The sequence below is a fragment of the Tiliqua scincoides genome, chromosome 7 (assembly GCF_035046505.1).
Source record: "Tiliqua scincoides isolate rTilSci1 chromosome 7, rTilSci1.hap2, whole genome shotgun sequence".
NCBI classification, from domain to species: Eukaryota; Metazoa; Chordata; class Lepidosauria; order Squamata; family Scincidae; genus Tiliqua; species Tiliqua scincoides.
In genome coordinates this window covers 35,117,624-35,138,334 of record NC_089827.1, presented here as the reverse complement: position 1 = coordinate 35,138,334, position 20,711 = coordinate 35,117,624, and the positions used below count along the sequence as shown (strand labels likewise).

Genomic DNA, 20,711 nt, shown 5'->3' with positions numbered 1-20,711 from the left:
AATACCGTCAGTGTGTGTGCTTGTTTCAGCTCCCGTGAAATCCCACTTCAGGGTGCACTGCTAGGTCTATGTCTGCCTTTGGCCCAGTGCCTTTGGGGCCCCTCCATTTAGCAGGGTGGTAGAGCAGGCAGCCATTTTTGTTTACTGCAGTGTAACACCCTCATTCCCGCTGTTGCATCACTAGACATAGTGAAGGGGGTTGAGGCATTGCATTATCCGTAATAAGCAAGGGTGATGGAGGTTGGTGTAGCTACTGAGGAGCTGCATTGAGCCACTGCTGCCACAAGGGTATGGGGAGGGTTTTCCTTGGTGGAAGCTGTAGCAACAGCCCAGAGCACTCTTGAGCAACTGTGCAAAGATCTGCCATCTTTGTTGGCTGCCTAGTCTTCAGTACCCCAGCCCATTGTTACATCTAGTAGCCTTTGGCTGGCAACCTTCAGTCTCGAAAGACTATGGTGTAAGCCTACAATACCCAGTATTCCCAGGCGGTCTCCCATCCAAGTACCAACCAGGCCTGACCCTGCTTAGCTTCCGAGATCAGACAAGATCAGGCATGTGCAGGGTGGTTAGTCATAGGACCTTTTTCTGTCTCTTGACCCTCAGCCAGGGCCCCAGTTGCTGCCACATTAGGGCCAGTCTACACATCATTGCACAGATCAACGGCCCTGGTGAGCTTAATTCTGTTTGCTAAATAGTAGTTGTGGAGGGTGCTGATCTTGGGAGGAGGGGGCCCTAGTGTTAACCCTTTGCCCCAACCACAGTCCTGATCCAGATCTCCCCGCAATTGCTGCTTATCCCAAGAAGGAAGAGCCCACTGGCACCAGTACATCCAGAAGTAAAAAGATTGGTGCGAAGAAACCTGAAGTCTTCAGTCCACCCTCCTAAAAAAACTTGGAAGAGGCCAATCATAGCTCCCCACCAATCGAGAAGTATGAAATAATATCTCTGCAAGGTCTTTGTGGTCTGTAATTTTCCCTCCACAGTTGAGAGTTCCTCATTTTTCCAGCACGTACGTTTAAATCAAGACGAACAGGCCCACTTGCCCTGCAGGAGGGACCTGGGTGGTAGAAGGCAAGGGATCTGTTATTACAGATTTCTGAGAAAGTGAAGTTGTTACTAAAGTGACTCATTTTGTAATCGTTAGATGCACTTAGGACTCCTGTGAGACTATTCATTCAGTAACCCAGGCAGTACTCTCCAAATTAGGTGGCACCAGCGTTGACTAGGGTAAAAAAAAATCATATCCTGGGAGTGGGTGACCTTTCAATAGCTCCTAATCTGTCATTTTTATGGAGGAAAATGCTTCCTCTTAGCGGTGCATCAAGCTGCTCAAATGGATCATAATAGCACACATCAGTGCAGCAGTCATTTGCGCATTTGCTCTATTGTTTGCCCTTAAGCAGTTCCTTGTAGCTGATGGCACCGCTCTCAACTTTGGGCAAATGGCACCTTGTGAGGCAAAAGGTGCCCACAGAGCTTCACTTCAATGGTTCATTCTTCCTACCAGTATTCAATGGCCTGCCACAGGGCCACTGTAGTAGAGGAGGTATATTTTCTATAGTAAGAACTCAGAGATCCTTTTAAAAAACACACGAGTAAATTCTTGGACCATTTAGTAGGCATGAAAACCTCAGGTTAACTGTGTCCATCTGACAACTGTCTGCATGCAACAGGCAAGACTACAAATGAAGATGCTCTATGATTTGCCTGTATTGTTACCACACATGCTCTAGGACAAGTGCACTGCAATTACACATGGCCCCTGTGACCTAGTCAATCTTTTATTCGCTTTTATTAAAAGGTGTGTATGAGGCATGCCTATGTACATGACTGTTGAGTGCCTGCCTGGGCGGTACAGGCTAGATCAGTAACATGACTATTGCATGGACCAAAAGCAAGAGGGCTGTTACCAACAGTGTCTTTTAGAGCACATGTAACATGAGCACATGAGGAAGAATGATCATGTGCAGGGACCTAGTGTAATAGCCAATGGTGCGACAGTGAAAGAAAACAGAAACAGGGGTGAAGGTGTTTATGACAGTGCTCAAAAACGAAAAGGGGGTTCAGACTCAGCCTAACTGAATTTGGTCTACAATCTTACCCAGAGGAGACCTCTGCAACAGCCTCCTCACCATTTTGGTGCCACGGCATTATGGGGGGGGGGGGAGGAATGAATAGGATTGGGCTATAACACACACATATAATCTAGACAGGGAATCCTACAGCCAACTTTCAGGCACAATGCAGCCCTGAGGAAAGTGATCAGAAGGAGGGGAGGAGAGAAGAACTCCTTAGAATGAGAAGAAGCAGAGTGAAGAAGGGGGAAACATCTGTGAAACTCCTTGTCACAGAATGTGGTGATGGCACCTGGCCTAGATGCCCTGAAAAGGGGATGGGGCAGATCTTTGGGGGGAAGAATCAATTGCAGGCTACAAGCCATGATGGGTATGTGCAACCTCCTGATTTTAGAAGTTGGTTGCCTCAGAATGCCAGATACAAGGGATTGGCAACAGGTTGCAGGTATCTCCTTGTGTGCTCCCTTGTGGGCCACAGCATCAGGCCCAGGGACTAGATGGGTCCTGGGCCTGATCCAGCAAGGGCTCTTCTTATGTTCTCAACATAGGGAAGAAGAGACAAAAAGAGATTGGATGGGCTTGCCAGTGGAACCCCAGAGAGGGGAGGTAAGGTTTGGGGTGCAAAGGGAAAGATGGATGGAGAAAAGAGAAAGGTTTTTATGGTTCAGGCCACTACAAAATGTCTCTGAATCTCTAGCCCACCACCCCCCTCTCCTCCACAATTTTGCCTTCCATTCCACCTTCCTCTTCCTTTTCTAATCCAGAAAGTGGAAACAGCAGAGTCTGACACATCACTAGGTAAGGGGGGGCACCTTCTAGCACACCACCTTGAATGTCAAGATGTCTTCAGCTGACCCTGGCTATACTTAATGTCAAAGCATGTGTACCTTGTCTCCATGTTGACCACACTGGATGCAACTGAATACCTTGAGCACTTTCTGAGATGTATGGCTTGAGCTACAATGAGTGCATTGTGGAGGCAAGATTGTTACAGAGTCCCCTTACTGTTTTTCCACACCATGCTACACAGTGGAAAGAGAGGCAATCAAGGAAAAAAGGAGAGCTGCTTAATACAATTGTGCTTGTCCCAATACATTTGTCATCTCAGAGAGTGGGTGACATACAGATTATGTTTGTGTTTCATTGTCTTGGTCTTTGCACAGCCAGCGCATGGCACCCTGCAAGGCATGTTAACAGAAGCTGGCACAAATTGATCAAACTCAAGGAATAAGCTGGTTGATTGATTGGCCTTGCTTGTTGACTGGAGTAAAACTGGTTGCCTTGAAAAACAACAGCAATTTGGCATGGCAGAAAGAAAAGGAAGTATTTTGAAAGAAGGTTTCTATCTTTCAAGAAACCACAACTTTCAGATGTTTCTTTCTTGGTCTGGTTGCACATTCTGGCCTCCATCCTCCCACGCTCAGAGCAGATGGAATAGCTCGGCTCAGCTTGTCAGCTGCTTCAAGGTCGCACGGTGCCGGTGGCCTCGAACTGGCAACCTTCGGATGTTATCTTCAGGTAAATGGAGGCTCAACCCTCTAGACCAGACCTCCTGCCCATACCTGCCCAGTGTTTTCATAGCTAACACTATGACCCAATCATTTGTTCGGTCCTTTCCAGTGTTCCTCAAGAGCTGCTGGTGCACTGCACAAATGAACTGAATTTGTTTCCCAAGGCTCTTGTGATTCCACCAGAGAGGAGTCTGCCTGCTGTTGCTCTGCGTGACTCCAACACCCTTACCTGTGACTCCAACAGCTGCTTTAGCAGCTGGGGCTGCTCCAACAGCAGTTGGAGGGAGTTCCAATTGCCCAGCAGATAAAATCAAAGCTGCTACTGATCCTATTGATCCAAGTCCTTATGGAACCTGGAAAATTTTCCGCAGGGAGATGACAGGCATACTAATATGAAGGAACCTCAAAAAATCCCATTTCCCAGGGTCCTTGGTCTAAGGGGCACTGCCATAGAAGTACTCCAGGTGCTGGAGACATGTGGGGGGGAGGGAAGACTCCCTACCACAGCAACCAGGCAAATGAATGGGTGGGTAGGTGAGAGTGGGAGAAAGGAATTGTATCTGGCTTCTATAAAACTCCCCCAAGCAGTAAAAGTTCCATCATACTGAGCATCATGCAAGTTGCTGAGCTTTGTGTTATAAACAAAAGAACTGTGGAATTTTGGTGACATTACTACATACAGATACACAAATGAGGGAGAAGGGATTGGCTGCAGTTCCCTTTCAATAATACATTCCGTAGCAACTAGAGGTTTGCTACAACATCAAATGTGTGAGATGCTCCTACAATGCTTGATGTTGTAAACCTGAGCAGCCAGTGGAGTCACGCTAATGTCCATCATCACGCTGTTTAACTTGGGTTCAAAGCACATTTTGTTCATTCTCTTTAATTCTTGCAACAATCCTGTGAGGCAGATCAACATTATTATCCTCCCCACTTTGCGGCTTGGCAGAGTGATCCTTTGATTGCGGTTCCCCGCTTGTATCCACTGCACATTGAGGCCCAGAGCCTACACCAGCCATTTTCAACCACTGTGCCATGGCACATTGGTGTGTCACAAATGGTCCACAGGTGTGCCTTAGGAGTTTGGGAGAGGGTCATTTATTAGTAGGATCATTGGAGGATGTGACCCCCAACTTACAGCATGGTGTGCCTTGTCAATTGTCAAAAAACTGATGGTGTGCCTTGGCAATGTTAGTACCTTGTCAGTGTGTCACGAGATGGAAAAGATTGAAAATCACTGGCCTACACTCTGTTGAATGGAAACAGCAATTGCAGCAAAAGCCACTAGGGGGCAGATCTCCTCCTCTTGGGAACGTGACGAGACTAGGATTCATTCTCCTGTTAGACTGCTGTGCAAACACTTGGCTGCTAAGGGAAGAAGGCAGCATTATCAGACGCAGCCAGGGATAACTGCATTTCATCCGTCATAAAGCTAATTAGCCGGCAAATTGAAGAGAGCCTTTTCAAGTCAGTCAATTCAGTCAGAGAGGCAGCCTTCATTTTGCCTCTCTTATTGCTACAGCACAAGCAGCACAGCCAGGGCTGGCTGCTGCCCCCCTGGACAGAGTAGGAGGCATAGCTAGGGCACTCCTGTCAGCCTCTTCCATACTGTACTGTTGCCTGCTTTCCAGCACAGGCATGAATAGGCAAAAGTTTTCCAAGCCATTTTCCAAGTCATGATCAGGACAATCATAACAATAACCATCATTATTTTGACAATCAGTATGAAATGTATTGATATAGTATATAGTATAGTATAATTTTTTTTCAAATTGACATCTGTACAAAACAGTTCACAGCACATAAAACAATGGAACAAGAAAGAAACAACAAACTATATAAAAACTATAAATCAACTAAACTCAATGTGGCAGCTACAACTGATCCATGGTAGAGGCCAGGGCAGCAATAAAAAACCAGGCACAAACCAATTAACAGCCAGGCAGAACAAATGTTTTGGGGGGCAAAGAATATGGGGGCCTATTGCCCATGCCTGGCCCTTGCCACCACGGGTCTCCTCAGTAGCAGGGGTCTCCTCAAGAGCAGGGGAAGTAAGTACTGCCCAGATCTGGCCAGGAAGATCACATGGCCAGAAGGGATGCAGCCAGCTGGGATGGCTGCAGGGTTCATAAGGCAGCAGCCATAGGGGGAAGTCACTCCTCCCTGGGCTTCAAACCAGGAGAAAGGACATGGTGAAACTGGTGTCCCTGTCCTGGAAGGGGCTCAAGGAGCCCCTTGGGGAATGGAGGGCTGTACCTCCCTGGGGTAAGTGAACCCTGGCAGAGTGTAAGGACCACCCGACCCCTGGCTGCTCAGGGGTTCCAGGCACCCAGCTCATCTACGAGCTGGGGGCAGCCCTGGGAGCTCACCCCAAACTATAGCCCTCTGGAGGCAGTTGCTCCATGACTGCCAGCCCAGGCTGGCAGGGACAATACCACTTGTCTACTGCCAGAGGTGATAAGCCCACCTGGGGACAAAGCTCCAGATGCCACCTACTTGTGAATGCCTCCTCTGTGAGGTGCAACAGGAGAAGGTCTTCTTGACAAGGACTATCAGCAAAGACAGTTGGACATTTGTGGTCCCTGTGATGTAACAGGACCGGGAGCAGCCTTCTGTGAGGACTATTGTACCAGCATGGCTCCTGTGAAGTAACAGGGTCAATGAATGTGAAAGCCTTAACAAGATTAAACTACTTGCGATGACCTCTCCAGAGACCTTCTTGCCTCCTTCTTGGCCAGGGTAAGTTGAGAAAACCCCGAACCCTTGACAGTAGAGCCCCACCCTGGGGGGAAGCTGAGCAGGCCCCACCATGAATGTGACAGGGCCTGATGGAGCTCCTTGGACAGGATGTTCAAAAGGCTCAATGCCGTTGCCAAAAGGCCATGTCTCTGGTCATGAATCTGGTCATGAATTTGTGTCAGTGATGGGCCAAAGAGCAGGACCCAAGACAACGTCCTAAAAACCCACTTAGGCCTACATGGGCAAAGGCATTCCTTGATGTCGCATGTCCCAAAATGTACATGGCTAACACTGTTAACCAGCACCATGGAAAAGAACTGACAGCCAGTGCACTTAATACCAGACAGCTGTGACATGCTGTAGAGACCCAATATGCCATTTGGTTCCTTCTTTAATTTGGTCTTTCTCTATTAGCAGTTATTCCACCTGTCTCCAGAAGAGAAAAAGAGTGGCAGAATTACCCACTCCATTGGCTCATTGGGACCAGCTGTCATTTCCCCCCTCTCCTCCTTAAGGCTTTCCTTAGTGGCCATCCTGCCTGGTCTTTAGGCAACTTGAATGGACTTTCCCCAACCTCCTTCCCATCCCCCTTCCCTTTTTGTATTGTTAGATTGTAAACCTTGTGGCCAGGGCCTGTATTTTATAAAATCAAGTTGCAGTGCCTAGATCATGTTACGTTTTTATCATCCTTCTCCTCCTCAATAAGTATATTGGATCATGTTGGACAATAGACCCAAAGTACGTTACATTCAGTTTATTTTAAATGTTGATCAGCTCTGTGAAGCAGGTGGATCAGAACTAGGACCCTGGCATGGAGGGAGTATTCAACCCAATCCCCGCCATTACACTCATGTGCTCCGAATCTGCTATTAACATAGGATAGGAAGCTTCCATTGGTAACGCCCTCTCAATTTCAGCCCTTCTCCACCTGCAATATGGAGAAAATAAGATTGACCTATTATACAGAGTTGCTGCTGTTCAAAAGTGACTCATGCAGATCTATAGCAGGCATTTCTCTGAGTACAGGTAATCTGACTGAAAGTGATCTCTGTGAATAATTTAATGATTCAGTTGTCACTAACACAGCTAATATGCAGAGATGATGAAGCAGAATTACACTGGAGGGTGATTGAGTGAAGGCAAGGCAGAGCAGTGACTTCATGCAGATGCAGTAGATGAATTTCTCTGTGCTCATACTTTGGACTCATAAGAGCACACTAATCTGTAACTGGTACATGGCGCAGATGTTCACTGGCCCAGCCAAAGCCATCAGATTCTTTGGACAGCGTAAAGACAAGAAGCGATTCTGCTCTCATGACATCAAGAAACTTCTATTGTGAGCAAGGACCTGTTGTCCCTCGATGAGCCACAGATCCTTCCGAAGCTCTGTGAATCCAGAAAGGTTGAGAAACAGTCTGCTCAATCTTTCATCCACAATAACTCTGTAACCAAATCTAATATGTTTCCCTCCACTTTTGGCTCTCTTCACCATATTCCATTTGCAGACACCCTGCCTGGGAGCACATATACCTGTCAAATGTAATTGAAGTCAAGCAAGTGATAGGATTGGCAGCAGATGAGGCACCCTCCATAAAAACCAATTTGCTCGGCAGTATTGGCACTGAAATAGCATTGCTTGGGGAATTGCTTTCCATTTCTTTCTCAGTTTGGCTAAGCTGGGCTTGGTTTAAAGACAACAGGCTAAGCTGAAGGCAACAGATGCATAAATGATAGGCAGGCTGTGACACTAATCATGCCAAGTTAGACCATGGAATGAATGCCTGTATTTATTTGCTTAACCAACCAGCCAGGTTCCATGGCTTACCAGTGGCATAGCTAGGTCAGTTGACACCCAGGGCCCATTAATTGTCACCCCATATGACATAATTAATTAATTAATTAATTAATTATTAATTACTTATTAATGCATTCATTTACATTTTTATACCACCCTTCCTCTAAGCAGGTCAGGATTTGAAATGAATAATAATAATGGCCAGAAAATAAATGCAGTGAATATTTCCCCAGAAGCAATGGATGAAATTCTGCATCAAATGGTATAGAACAGTGGTGGCTAACCTATGGCACGCGTGCCAGAGAGGGCACACAGAACTGTCTCTGCGGGCACGCACACCATCGCCCCAGTGGCCAGGCGGAAGCCTCTAGGATCGCCACCCCGGGGCGCAGCCACAAAGCCAGCCTCCTCCTGCTTGGCAGCAGCCGGGGCAAAGTGGGGAGGCTAAGGGGGGAAAGGAACGGACAGCAGGGAGAAGCGGGGGATCAGGTGGGGCTAATGCCCGGAGGAGGAAGGCTGAGAGGCCCTCTGCCCAGCAGCCCAATGGGAGCGCTTCCTTCCTCCCCTGTCTGGGGTAAGGCGGGCAGCTCACATGCCGTGTGAGAGTGCAGCATGTGGGTGGGTGGGCACAGGGAAGCTGCTGCTTTGGTGCTGGTCCTGAAGTAAGTCTCATTAAAGTCATTGGGGTTTGCTCCCCAGGCTAGAGCCCAATCCTATGCATGTCTACTCAGGAGTCAGTCCATTGTAGTCAGTGGGGCTTACTCCCAGGAAAATGAGGATAGGATTGCAGCCCTAGTCAAAAGGGTGGGGGGGGGGGTTTGCTCCTACTTAAAGAGCCCTATCCTATGCATGTCTGCTTCGGAGTCAGTTCCATTATAGTCAATGGGGCTTGCTCCCAGGAACGCATGGCTAGGATTGCAGCCTGAGAGCCCGTTCCTATGCATGTCTACTCAAAAGTAGGTCTACTGTAGTCAGTGGGGCTTACTCCCAGGAAAGTGAGGGCCCTAGTTTGCAGCCCTAGTCAAAAGGGGGGGGGCTCCTCTTTTATTTAGCAGGGGGAGAGAAACTGGCCCACCTCACCCCAGCAGTGTCTTTTCTAGTGGCTGTCTGCTGGTGTTGCATCTTTTTAGATTGTGAGCCCTTTTGGGACAGGGAGGCATTAGATATTTGATTTTCTCTGTAAACCGCTTTGTGAACTTTTTGTTGAAAAGTGGTATATAAATACTGTTGTTGTTGTTGGTTTGCTCCTAGTTTAAGAGCCCAATCCTAGGCATGTCTACTCAGGAGTCAGTCCCATTATAGTCAATGGGGTTTGCTTCCAGGAAAGTGTGGCTAGGTTGCCAGCCTTGGAGCCTGCTCCTGTGCACGTCTATGCAGAAGTAAGCCACATTACAGTGTGTGTGTCTACTCAGAAGTAAGCCCCATTGCAGTGGATGAGGCTTGTTCCCAGGAAAGGTTGGCTGGCATTGCAGCCTTGGAGCCTGCTCCTGTGTGTGTCTACTCAGAAGTAAGCCCCATTAGAGTCAATGAGGCTTACTCCTAGGAAAGAGTGGCTGGGATTGCAGCCTTAGAGCCCACTTCTGTGGGTGGGGCTTTTTAAAAAAAAAAAAAATTTCTTGTTTGAGAAAATAAGCAGTGGCAAGGTCGTGCAGCCCTCCCTGCCAATATTTCTTTACCCAGCATGTAATTAGTCTGTGGAACTCTTTGCCACAGGAAGCAGTGATGACAACTTGCCTAGATGCCTTTAAGAAGGGATTGGACAAATTTCTAGAGGAAAAGTTCATTACAGGTTACAAGTAATAGTAGGTAAAAGATGTTAATGTATGAGTTTTTTTCTAAACTAAAACCTCAGTATTCAGGTTAAATTGCCGTGCTGGCACTTTGCGATAAATAAGTGGGTTTTGGGTTGCAGTTTGGGCACTTGGTCTCTAAAAGGTTCACCGTCACTGGTATAGAACATGATGGGATTATTCCAAAAACCCAGGATTTCCAGAATTTTGGTCACTAGAGTGTTCTCCCCCCCCCTCCCCAAGAAAGTCTAATTGACCTGTTTTGAGTTAAAACAGCAGTTCTCAAACTTTTAACACTGAACCCGTTTTTTAGAATGACAATCTGTCCAGGACCCACTGGAAGTGATGTCATGGCTGGAAGTGACATCAAGCACAATAAAATAAACAATCATAAATAATTAAAGAAAAGCAAATAATTAAATAAGGGGAAGCCAGCCCTGTTCCACCAAGTGAATTTTCTCTGTAACCTGCCTGCAAGAACACAACCCCCCAACAAAAATATCAGTGAGATTTTCAGCCCTCCCCACTGCCCATTTCAGTGTAAATTCTTATATTTCAAGCATAGCACTATCACGACCCACCTGGCTTTACAAGTCTAAAAACAAATAAAATTGACCTTACCAGCTGAAGCCTCCATTTTATTTATTTTGGGAGGGGGGGAGGTGCTGCCTTCTGGAGCATTTGTTGAGCTCCACTTTCATCTGATTGGAACCATGCAGCTAGCCTTGCCTTCCCCTTTGCCTGACTTGACCAGGATCCAAGGCATGTTTGCTTACTCATGAGTAAATGTGACAGTGTGGCTTACTTTTTGGATGTTTTTTGGGGCTGCTTTCATTGGCTAGGAACCATTCTGGTGTCAGTGGAATCTCAGCCTTCGCTTTCCAAAGAACTATGGCAAGTCCACCTACTTGCGAGTAAATGCCCAATATGGCTCAGTTTCATTTTCCATAGGGTTCCATGCCTTTTTTTTTGTTCCAGTTTTTTGGCCATAACTTTTGATGGAAAGGAGATATTTCAATCTGGTTTTTGCATTGCATTCCGCTGGACATTCCACATCCAACGGTATATAGCATGACTGGGTTATTCGGAACCTCCACAATGTTAGCAATGTTGGGGCATTTGTGGTGTCATCCCCCAAGGATGGTACCCAGGGCGGACTGCTCCCCCACCCCCGCTAGCTACACCACTGTGACTTACAACATGTTAATCTCACAAGGCATTAAAACCATCACAGAAGTAAGGCCAGCATAAAGCCAATTGAAGCAAGATGAACTCTCCAAAGCCTCAGCAAATGAAAAAGTTATTTTTACAACCAACCTGGTATGGAAAAGAAAACACAGTCGGCACCAAGCCTAGGTCAAAACCTGCAAGAACGGAACTTGCAGGACCATTTGATACTATAGATTTGATAAGAGACTATTTGATACTATAATTTGATACTATTTTGTTCTCTCCATTGCCCCAGTAAAAAGTTTCAAGAGTCAGGCTCTTTCAGGGTCAGTTACTTTGTGAAGATGGAAATGTATGTTTTTGAAATAACAATAAAAATAATAATAAAGCTGTGTCAAAGCAAACGCAGCTAGTCTTTAAAGTGGCGGCAGTTGCAGTCTTTAGTGGCAATGCTAGTTGCGGAAGTATTTTGCAGTTATCAGGCCCATTAAATTCTTATTATATAACTGGGAGAATTAGCTAAGCAACTCTGGAGCAAAGGTAATCACCTCAATTGACATAATTTACCTCTCATGTTGGTGTGGGATGGATCACAACAGAAATTACTGGGGGGATTCAACAGTAATGTGAAAAAGGGTGGGTGTGGATTTGATGAACAAAAGCTGACAGTTACCCAGTCCCTTTCTTCTCCTGGTAGAAAGAAAAAGTGTATTAAGAAGATATGGCCCCAACCAGGCAGAGGCTTGGAGGACAGAGAAGTAGAAAACATGGGTTCAGACCAGTTGTGGACCTGGACCTGGCCCCGGAAAACATGGGTAAGCCCATGCACTATAGCTGGTGCATGTCTGCATGGACCTGGGTCAAGGGATTAAGACTGGGAAGGGATTTAGGATATCGGCATACATTCTGATGGCTCAAGGCTTGGATGGGGCCATCAGAATCCATTGCGTTGCCAAGAGCTCTGCCAACGCAAGACCAGACAAGACACTTTGCCTTTTTATAGAGCTCAACATTTGTACAACAAATGACTTTAGTCCATGGAGTTTCTGTTGTCAACTCCATGCCTGAAAGCAGGTTGCAAATGAGATGCAGAAAATTCATGGCCCTTGCTTCCACCACCACCACTGCTGCCTCTTTGCTATTGTCCACTCCACACTCCTTACGTTCAAGCAGTGCAGTGACAGCTGCTGCCACCATGAATACAAAAAGGACAAAATGGGGGTGATTTGGCCCTATATCATCTCACCTGGCTCCTTCTTCGTGTGGTCCTTTTAAATAAAACAGAAAGTGCAGGGTTGCTCAGAGTGCACCCCACGCTTCCTATTATTTAAAGGGACTATGTTAGGAAGGATTGAAGTGAGGTAGCAGTGGACCAGATAACCACCTTCCCCACATTTTTGTTGGTGTAGCAAATCAGTTCAGCTCCACCATGGTAGGTTAGATATAGGTGGCAGCAGCAGACTTGGGGTAAAGGCATCCTCAGTCCAATTGTTGTTCTCCACAACATGCCACTTGGCACAATCGGCTGGCCCTGAACTCTGTTTACTATATGGATTTTCTTGAGAGTCCATGACAATTCATTTGAGAAATCCCACAGAGAATGACTGTTACCCTGCACATGCCCAATCTCGTCTGATCTTGGAAGCTAAGCAGGGTCAGGCCTGGTTAGTACTTGGATGGGAGACCGCCTGGGAATACCGGGTGCTGTAGGCTTATACCATAGTCTTTCGAGACTGAAGGTTGCCAACCATAATTGCAGTAATGCTGTATAACAGTGATTTTCAATCTTTTTTGTCTCATGGCACACCGACAAGGTACTAAAATTGTTAAGACACACCATCAGTTTTTGGACAATTGACAAGGCACACCTTTCTGTTGGTGGGGGGCTCATATCTCCAATGGTCCTGTTAATAAATGACCATCCACCAAACTCCGGCGGCACACCTGGGGACCATTCGCGGCACACCAGTGTGCCACGGCACAGTGGTTGAAAATGGCTGCCATATAACCACTTGGAAAAACAGTACTATTACCAATCAACCAGCAGAACAAAAACTGCTGGTGAACATCTATGGTGATATAATTTAGGGAGACGGCTCACACCATTTCAAAGCTCCGTCTCATGCATACGTTTCCTGCCCATCTGCAAAGTAATTCTTCATCTCATCTCCTTTCAAGTAAGCATTGCATTTGGAAAAGGGAATAATTTGACAGAAACTCTTTGGACCTGTTCTCCCCATGCAGCTGAATGAAGTGATGGAGGTTAGGGATGTGTTTTGGAATGAACGGAAACCAAATCAACTCAGTAACATTCATGGCGCAATCCTATCCTTGTGTAGTGCTGGAACAGCAGCTGTTGTGCCAGTGCTAGCCATCGCAAATGTGCCATAAAGATGTTTGCAATAACTTGTGAGTAGGGCGCACTGGTGGAAAGGCCCGCACCCTGTCACCAGTGCTGTATCCAGCCTGATAGCACTGATCAGTATCTCTCCAAGTAGCACAGGGGCAGGGGAGGACAGAACAGGTGAGCAGAGGGGGTGGGGTTTAGGGTGGGGGAGGGTGTGGTTCAGGCCTGGGAGGGGTGTGGGGTCAGCGGAGGAGGCCTCTGCCATAGCCTAACCCTCTCCATGGGCTGGAGGGCTCCTCAGACTTGCGCCAGTGATTTTGCTGGCACAGGTCAGAGTAGCCCTATTGGGCAGGCTGGAGCTTTACCTGGGCTAAGGTGACAAATGTTCTTTTACCCTGAGTAGACCTCCAGTCTACTCCTAACCACCACAGGATGTGGTGTGGGCTGCTTAGCCCTGCTTTGTTGGCGCTGGTTAGGACTGGGCTGCCCATTTTGTCTCAATCATTTCTCAAAATGAACAAACGGGTGGAAATGGAGTTTGCTTTTGCGTTCGTGTTTTTAAAGTTAAAAAGAATCTCTTGTTCCTTTTGCCGCTGCCTGTGAGGGCAATGGCAGAAGCTGCCGTGGGCCACTGCCTTGTGGCGGGGACCATCTCGAATGCTTGTACTGTCCTGCAATGCTGCAGCGTCTGTGGAAAATAACGACTATGGAGAAAACCTACAGTGGAAGCAAAGCAGTGCTGCAACCAGGCTGCTTGGGAGTCCTGGGACAAAGCCCTGCACTGCCCCCCCCATGTCCTAGAGCCCCCCCAATGTCATATCAGGTACTACCACTGCCTTGGAATGGAGGGTTCATGGATGATCATGGAAGACTTGGCCTCTGATGACCCCAAGCCCTCAGCCAGGGCTGACCCCGAAACCACCCTTGAAACTGAGGCACTTCAGTGCCAGGCAAAGAATCCAGAGTTCACCAAACGACTGCCCTCTCCCCAAATACATTCTCAGTTCACATGCAAACTCTGAACGCCCTTTGTAGGCTATTAAACCCATTTAATTCAAGTAGCCCCTTTCACAATTTGACAGTTTTATGATTTTATTGTAAATGTTTTTATTATGCTTAGTCACTGTGTGTATTATGCTGATTATCACTAAGCATATTATGGTTAGTCACTGTGGACTACTAAAAGTAGAATGAAACTTACATAATCAGGAAATCAATATGGGTAGATGATGCCAGTTGAACAATTTTGAGCCTCATTACTGAAGGCATGATATAAAGTTAGAAATAATTACAGCAAAATCCAATACATCAGTGTTTCTCAAACTGTGGGTTGGGACCCACCAGGTGAGCCCATTTCAGCTGGGTCCCTATTCATTTCAATATCTTATTTTTAATATACTAGACCAGGGATCTCCAAACTTTTTTGGCCAGAGGGCCACATGAAATATCTGGCGCAGTGCTAAAGAAACAAATTTAAATATTAAATTTAAATAAATAAATTAGAGATTGAACTTAAGATGAATGAATAAATGAATGAGTAAGCTCACTCACTCAGCCTCTCTGGCCCTCAGAACACCCACCAGATGCAATCAGAGCACAGCTCTGGTCATGTTCAGTTGAGTGGGCCAGAGGCTTTCAGGGGACAAGAGGCTGGCCGTGGGCTGGATAGAGGCTCGCTATGGGCCACATCTGGCCCCTGGGCCGGGCTTTGGAGACCCCTGTACTAGACGATGCTACCGTGGTATGTGACTACATCTAGGGAAATGTTACAGACCTATACTTTTAACAAGCTACTATGTATATGCTTTTAACAATGATAGTCAATGACAGTCCTGATAAGTGTGGATAGGATTGCAGCCTAGGATTGTTAAAAATGTTCCTGCTTGATGATGTCACTTACAGTCATGACAACACTTCCAGTGGATCCTGACAGAATCTCATTCTAAAAAAGTGGATCCTGGTGCAAAAAGTTTGAGAACCACCGCAATACATGTTTACTGAGAAGTACTGTAGTCTCATTTTGTTCAGTGGGGCTTACGACCTAGTAAGTGTGTTTAGGATTTCTTCCTTAGGGCCCAATCCTATCCAATTTTCCAGCACTGGTGCAACCTCAATGTTCCCATACCTTAAAGAGGCCTCTGTGATTACCTTTCCATCACAGGATGTAGTGCATGCCCCATTGGCACAGCTGCACCAGCACTGGAAAATTGGATAGGATTGGGCCCTTAAATACATAAACAAACCAACTTGCCTGAGACTGTCAGAATTCGTCCTGAAAATATTTAGCTTTGATTCTGTCCATTCACCCCCAAGGATTCATATTTTAGGTTGGACCTTCTTTAAGTCACTAAAAAGGCTGTAGTTCTCACACTGGTGTAGCTAGAAGGGGGCGGGGCACTGAGTTTTTCAGGGAGTGGCCCCTCCCCTTCCCCTTGGGAGGCATTTGCCTCCATTTCCCCCCCCACCTCCACCACCGCTGCCAAAATGGTTCTAAAAGGGAGGGGAGGAGCCACTTGCATGCTGCGGTGAGGCTAAATGGAGGCATATGACTCCCAAGGGGAGGGAGAGGGGCCGTTGCACTCCACGGTGAGGCTCCCTGCAAAACTTAGTGCCCTGCCCCCCGTCTAGCTATGCTGTTCTCAAATGGTGGGGCAGATCCCTCCTTTGGAGGCAACAACATCTAGAAGTGGGCGCAATATTCTAAGTAAGGATATGATCTAGTGTCAATACGTCTTGTAAGGCGACTCTCAATGACCCACTTTGACTTTGTGGGTATCAGTGTACAGTGTGTAGTGGACCCTCACTGTACAATCATCCCAATGTGATTTGGGAAGAAGGGCACTCAGAAAAATTCTTCTTATGAAGCCTCCCTATGCAAGGCTTTATGAGGGCAGGGTCAGAGATACCCTGTTCCAATGACAGTGTGGGATTAGACAATCCAAGAATATTGTACACAATGGCAGGAGGTGCAAACATGACTGATTCATGGTTCTCTGCCTGCTCACCTGCAAAATTGGTTACTGGTTCATCCAAAAGAGCCTGAAAGTTTAGAAGGTAGCACTGATGTAAAAAAAAAAAAAAAAAAAAAAAAGGTGGAGGAATGCTGATGTAAGGGCACACAGTGCAGGTGGATGTATTAACAGAGCCTGGCTAATCTACTGTTGTAATCATGCCAGCCTGTTCTCATTAATTGGCACAATTTACCAAAAGGAAAAAAATACGTATGAAGTCCAAGATAACTATTAGCAGAGCTTTTGATAGCTGGACGATGTCATTTCATATGGGGCTCCAGGTAAGACTTCTCTTTCAAGATTAGGATGATAATGGCAATTATGATCATTATGATGATGAATTATGAATCAAGTGCCTGGAGTTGCACTGGGACAAAGTTTCCTAAACTTTCGACAGTCCTGAGTCACTCAAGTCATTCATTTTGCATAGCATGCTGGTGGGTCTCGTCCATTGCTTGAGACCAAGATGGGATGGAAGATGAGGGTCAATGCATTCTGCCCTGAAGGTTGGGTAAAACAGTTGTTTTTTTCCTGTCCCAGAAGAGTTCACAATCTTTAAAAAGACATGAGAGAGATAGCAGCAAAGAGCCAGTGGAACATAAGAACAAAGGAACAGCTCGGATGGATCAGGTCAAAGGTCCATCTAGTCCAGCTTCCTGTATCTCACAGTGGCCCACCAAATGGCCCAGGGAGCACACAAGACAAGAGATCTGCATCCTGGTGCCCTCCCTTGCATCAGGCATTCTGAGGTAACCCATTTCTAAAATCAGGAGGTTGCCCATACACATCATGGCTTATAACCCGTGATGGGCTTTTCCTCCAGAAATTTGTCCTATCCCCTTTTAAAGGCATCTAGGCCAGATGCCATCACCACATCCTGTGGCAAGGAGTTCCACAGACTAACTACACGCTGAGTAAAGAAATATTTTCTTTTGTCTGTCCTAACTCTCCTAACACTCAATTTTAGTGGATGTCCCCTAATTCTGGTGTTGGGTGAGAGGGCAAAGAGCATCTCTCTGGCCACGCTATCCTTCCCCTGCATAATTTGGTATGTGTCAATCATGTCCGTCCTCAGGCACCTCTTTTCTAAACTGAAGAGCCCCAAATGCTATAGCCTTTCCTCATAAGGGAGGTGTCCCAGTCCAGTAATCATTTTACTTACTCTCTTTTACACCTTTTCCATTTCCACGATATCCTTTTTGAGAAGTGGCAACCAGAACTGGACACAATACTCCAGATATGGCCTTACCATTGATTTGTACAATGGCATTATAATATTAGCAGTTCTGCTCTCAATACCTTTTCTAATTATTCCCAAGCATAGAATTGGCGTTCTTCATCACACCCAAAGATCCCTCTCCTGATCCATCACAGACAGCTCAGAACTCTAGCCTATATGTTAAGTTTTGATTTTTTTTTTTGCCCAAATGTGCATTACTTTACACTTACTTGCACTGAAATGAATCTGCCATTTTGCTGCCCATTCTCCCATTCTTCTGGAGCTCCTCACAATCTCTTCTGGTCTTCACCACTCGAAAAAGTTTGGTGTCATCCGCAAACTTAGCCACCTCGCTGCTGAACCCTGCCTCCAGGTAATTTATGAACAGGTTGAAAAGCACCAGTTCCAGGGCAGATCCTTGGGGCATATTGCTTTTCATGTCTCTCTATTGTGAAAATTGTCATTGACATCCACTGTCTGTTTCCTGGTCCTTGACCAGTTCCTAATCCGTGAGAGGAACTGCCCTCTAACTCCCTTGCTGTGGAGTTTCCCCAGCAGCCTTTGGAAAATCCAGATCTATAATATCCACACGTTTTTCCACATCCACTTGCTTGTTGAACATTTCAAAGAATTCTAAAAGGTTTGTGAGGCAAGACTTACCCTTACAGAAGCCATGCTGGTTCTCCCTCAGCAAGGCTTGTTTATGTGTTTTAAGATGTTATCTTTGATGAGGGACCTGAAACAGGCTGTCCAGCCTATAGCTTCCTGGGTTCCCTCTCCTTCCATTTTTAAGAAAAGGCACAATTAAAGGCACAGGGCCTGAATTAACAAGAATAGTTGATCTCCTCCTGTTAAATATGAACCACCACTTTAAAGGGGAATATTACTAGGAATATTACTAGAAACTGGGACCTAGCCATTTCTGCTTAGGAGGGGTTGTAACTGGTCAACTATCCTTAGCTAGTGTAAGGTGCTTAATGCCATGGAGGTCATCAGGGTCTCTGAAGACAGGGCCAGATGTAATAATATTCATATAAGTGACATCATTTGGTTCACCTACATGGTTCCTCTCTAAAGTCAGAGCAGTATGAGTCTGAACTGCAGTAGTTGCTCTAGGAATATTGAAATAAGCTAGACCTAACACTGAGAGCATGGTGGCAATGGAGAGTGGCAGGAATGAAGGCAGTGGGTGCAATTGGCAGCAGTGGATAGTGGGGAGAGGAAGGGTGAACTTTTCCACTAGCATCTGGTAAGACACAAACGGCCCAATCCTAATGTCCCATTGAGCCAGCACAGCTGTCCCCTTGCTGGCTCTGAGTGTCAGAAAGCATGTTTGTGGTTACTCACGAGCCGGCAGTGCTGGCCCAATAGCCTCTGCCTGCCTGCCATGCCACATCCTGCTCCAGCACTGGCCAGCACAGATAAGTTTGTGCTGGCCTGTGCACCTGGTGACCAGATCAAACTGAGGACAGAGTAACATTTAACCATTGTGTAGCAGAGCAAATGCAGTTTTTTAACCGTTCCATGTTGAGCTGCACCAGCCAAAATTCTGTCTTCTCTACAATGGTTAAAGGTAAAGGTACTCTGTCCTCCATTCTATCTGGTTACCCTGTCTGTGCAGGGAGTGGAGGGCAGTTTGGAAGTGGGGGGATTTGGGGCCAAGGGAAGTATGGAACAGGGGAAAAATTGGGGCCAGGAGGGGGGCAAAAATGATTGAAGCTTCATCTGCTCTCCCCTAACCCTGTTCCCAGGTCGGGCAGCCCTAAATGGACTTCCTGGATTTGCACCAACTAAATAGCTGGCACACATCTAGGAAGTCTCTTTGTGGTGGCTGGGGCTTTACTGAGGGTAAAGGGAAAAATATCCCCTTATCCCGAGGTGACCTCCAGCCTCCTCCTAAGCTGCTTTGGATGAAGCTTAGAATGGGCTGCCCAATGTCCAGTGCGATGTAGAGGTTTGTCTAGAACTCTGCCATGCCTACTTTGCAAGGTTGATGTGCAACTAAAACGGTGTGGAGCAAGAGAACTATGTATGCTGTCCTGAGCTCCTTGGAGGACAGGTGAGAAGAAAAAGAAAAGTATCTGTGAAAGATGTATGGAAAGGCTTTTTCTAGATCAGGGATGTCCAAAGTTTTTGACAGGAGGGCCACATCATCTCTCTGTGTCAGGGGCCGGGGGGAAAAAGAATTAATTTACATTTAAAATTTGAATAAATTCACATAAGTTTACATAAATGAATATATTAAAGATGAACTTATATGAATGAATGAAGGTCTTGCAATAGCTCAAGGCCTATAAAAGGCCTTGCACAAAGCAAGGCTGGCCTTTCCTTTGCTGTCACTACTGCATCACAGACAACTGCAGTTGCCTTCACGCTGAGAGCAGTTGTGTCGGACCAGTGCGGGCTCCAACAAATCTCTGGAGGGCCAGAGGCATCACAGACGTGAAACAGCAAGCGGTGGAGGGAGGCGTCATCCCACAGCTCATGCAAGAGGTCAAACAGTCGCCCTCACGCTGAGAGCAGTTGCGTCGGGCCAGTGAGGGCTCCAACCAATCTCCAGAGGGCCAGAGGCTCATTGGAGACTGGGGGTTCCCTGAGGGCCGCATTGAGAGGCCTCGAGGGCCGCAAGTGGCCCCAGGGCCAGGGTTGGGGCACCCCTGTTCTAGATGGTAAAAAATTTTGGAAACCAAAGTTTATTCAGAATGCACCAGTCCAGTGGTTCTCACACATTTAGCACCAGGATCCACTTTTTAGAACGAGAATCTGTCAGGAGATGTCATGACCAGAAGTGACATCATCAAGCAAGAAATTTTTTAACTATCCCATTGACTCTCATTGTTAAAAGAAGATACATAGCAGCTTGTTAAAAGTACAGATCTGTAACATTTTCCCAAATGCAGTCCCATATCATGGTAGCATCAAGACTAATATATGAAAAATAAAATATTAAAATGAATGGGGACCCACATGAAATGGGTTTGCGACCCACCTAGTGGGTCCTGACCCACCATTTGAGAAACACCGCACCATTCATTGGACCCCAGAGAGTCA

The 20,711-nt window shown here is 46.5% G+C and overlaps 2 pseudogenes; one reads left to right on the top strand and one right to left on the bottom strand.

Moving 5' to 3' along the window:
• Positions 1 to 460: 460 nt before the first annotated feature.
• On the bottom strand, positions 461 to 578 carry LOC136657996 (5S ribosomal RNA; annotated as a pseudogene).
• Positions 579 to 12,679: 12,101 nt separating this feature from the next.
• Positions 12,680 to 12,796, top strand: LOC136657934 (5S ribosomal RNA; annotated as a pseudogene).
• The last annotated feature ends 7,915 nt before the right edge of the window (positions 12,797 to 20,711 follow it).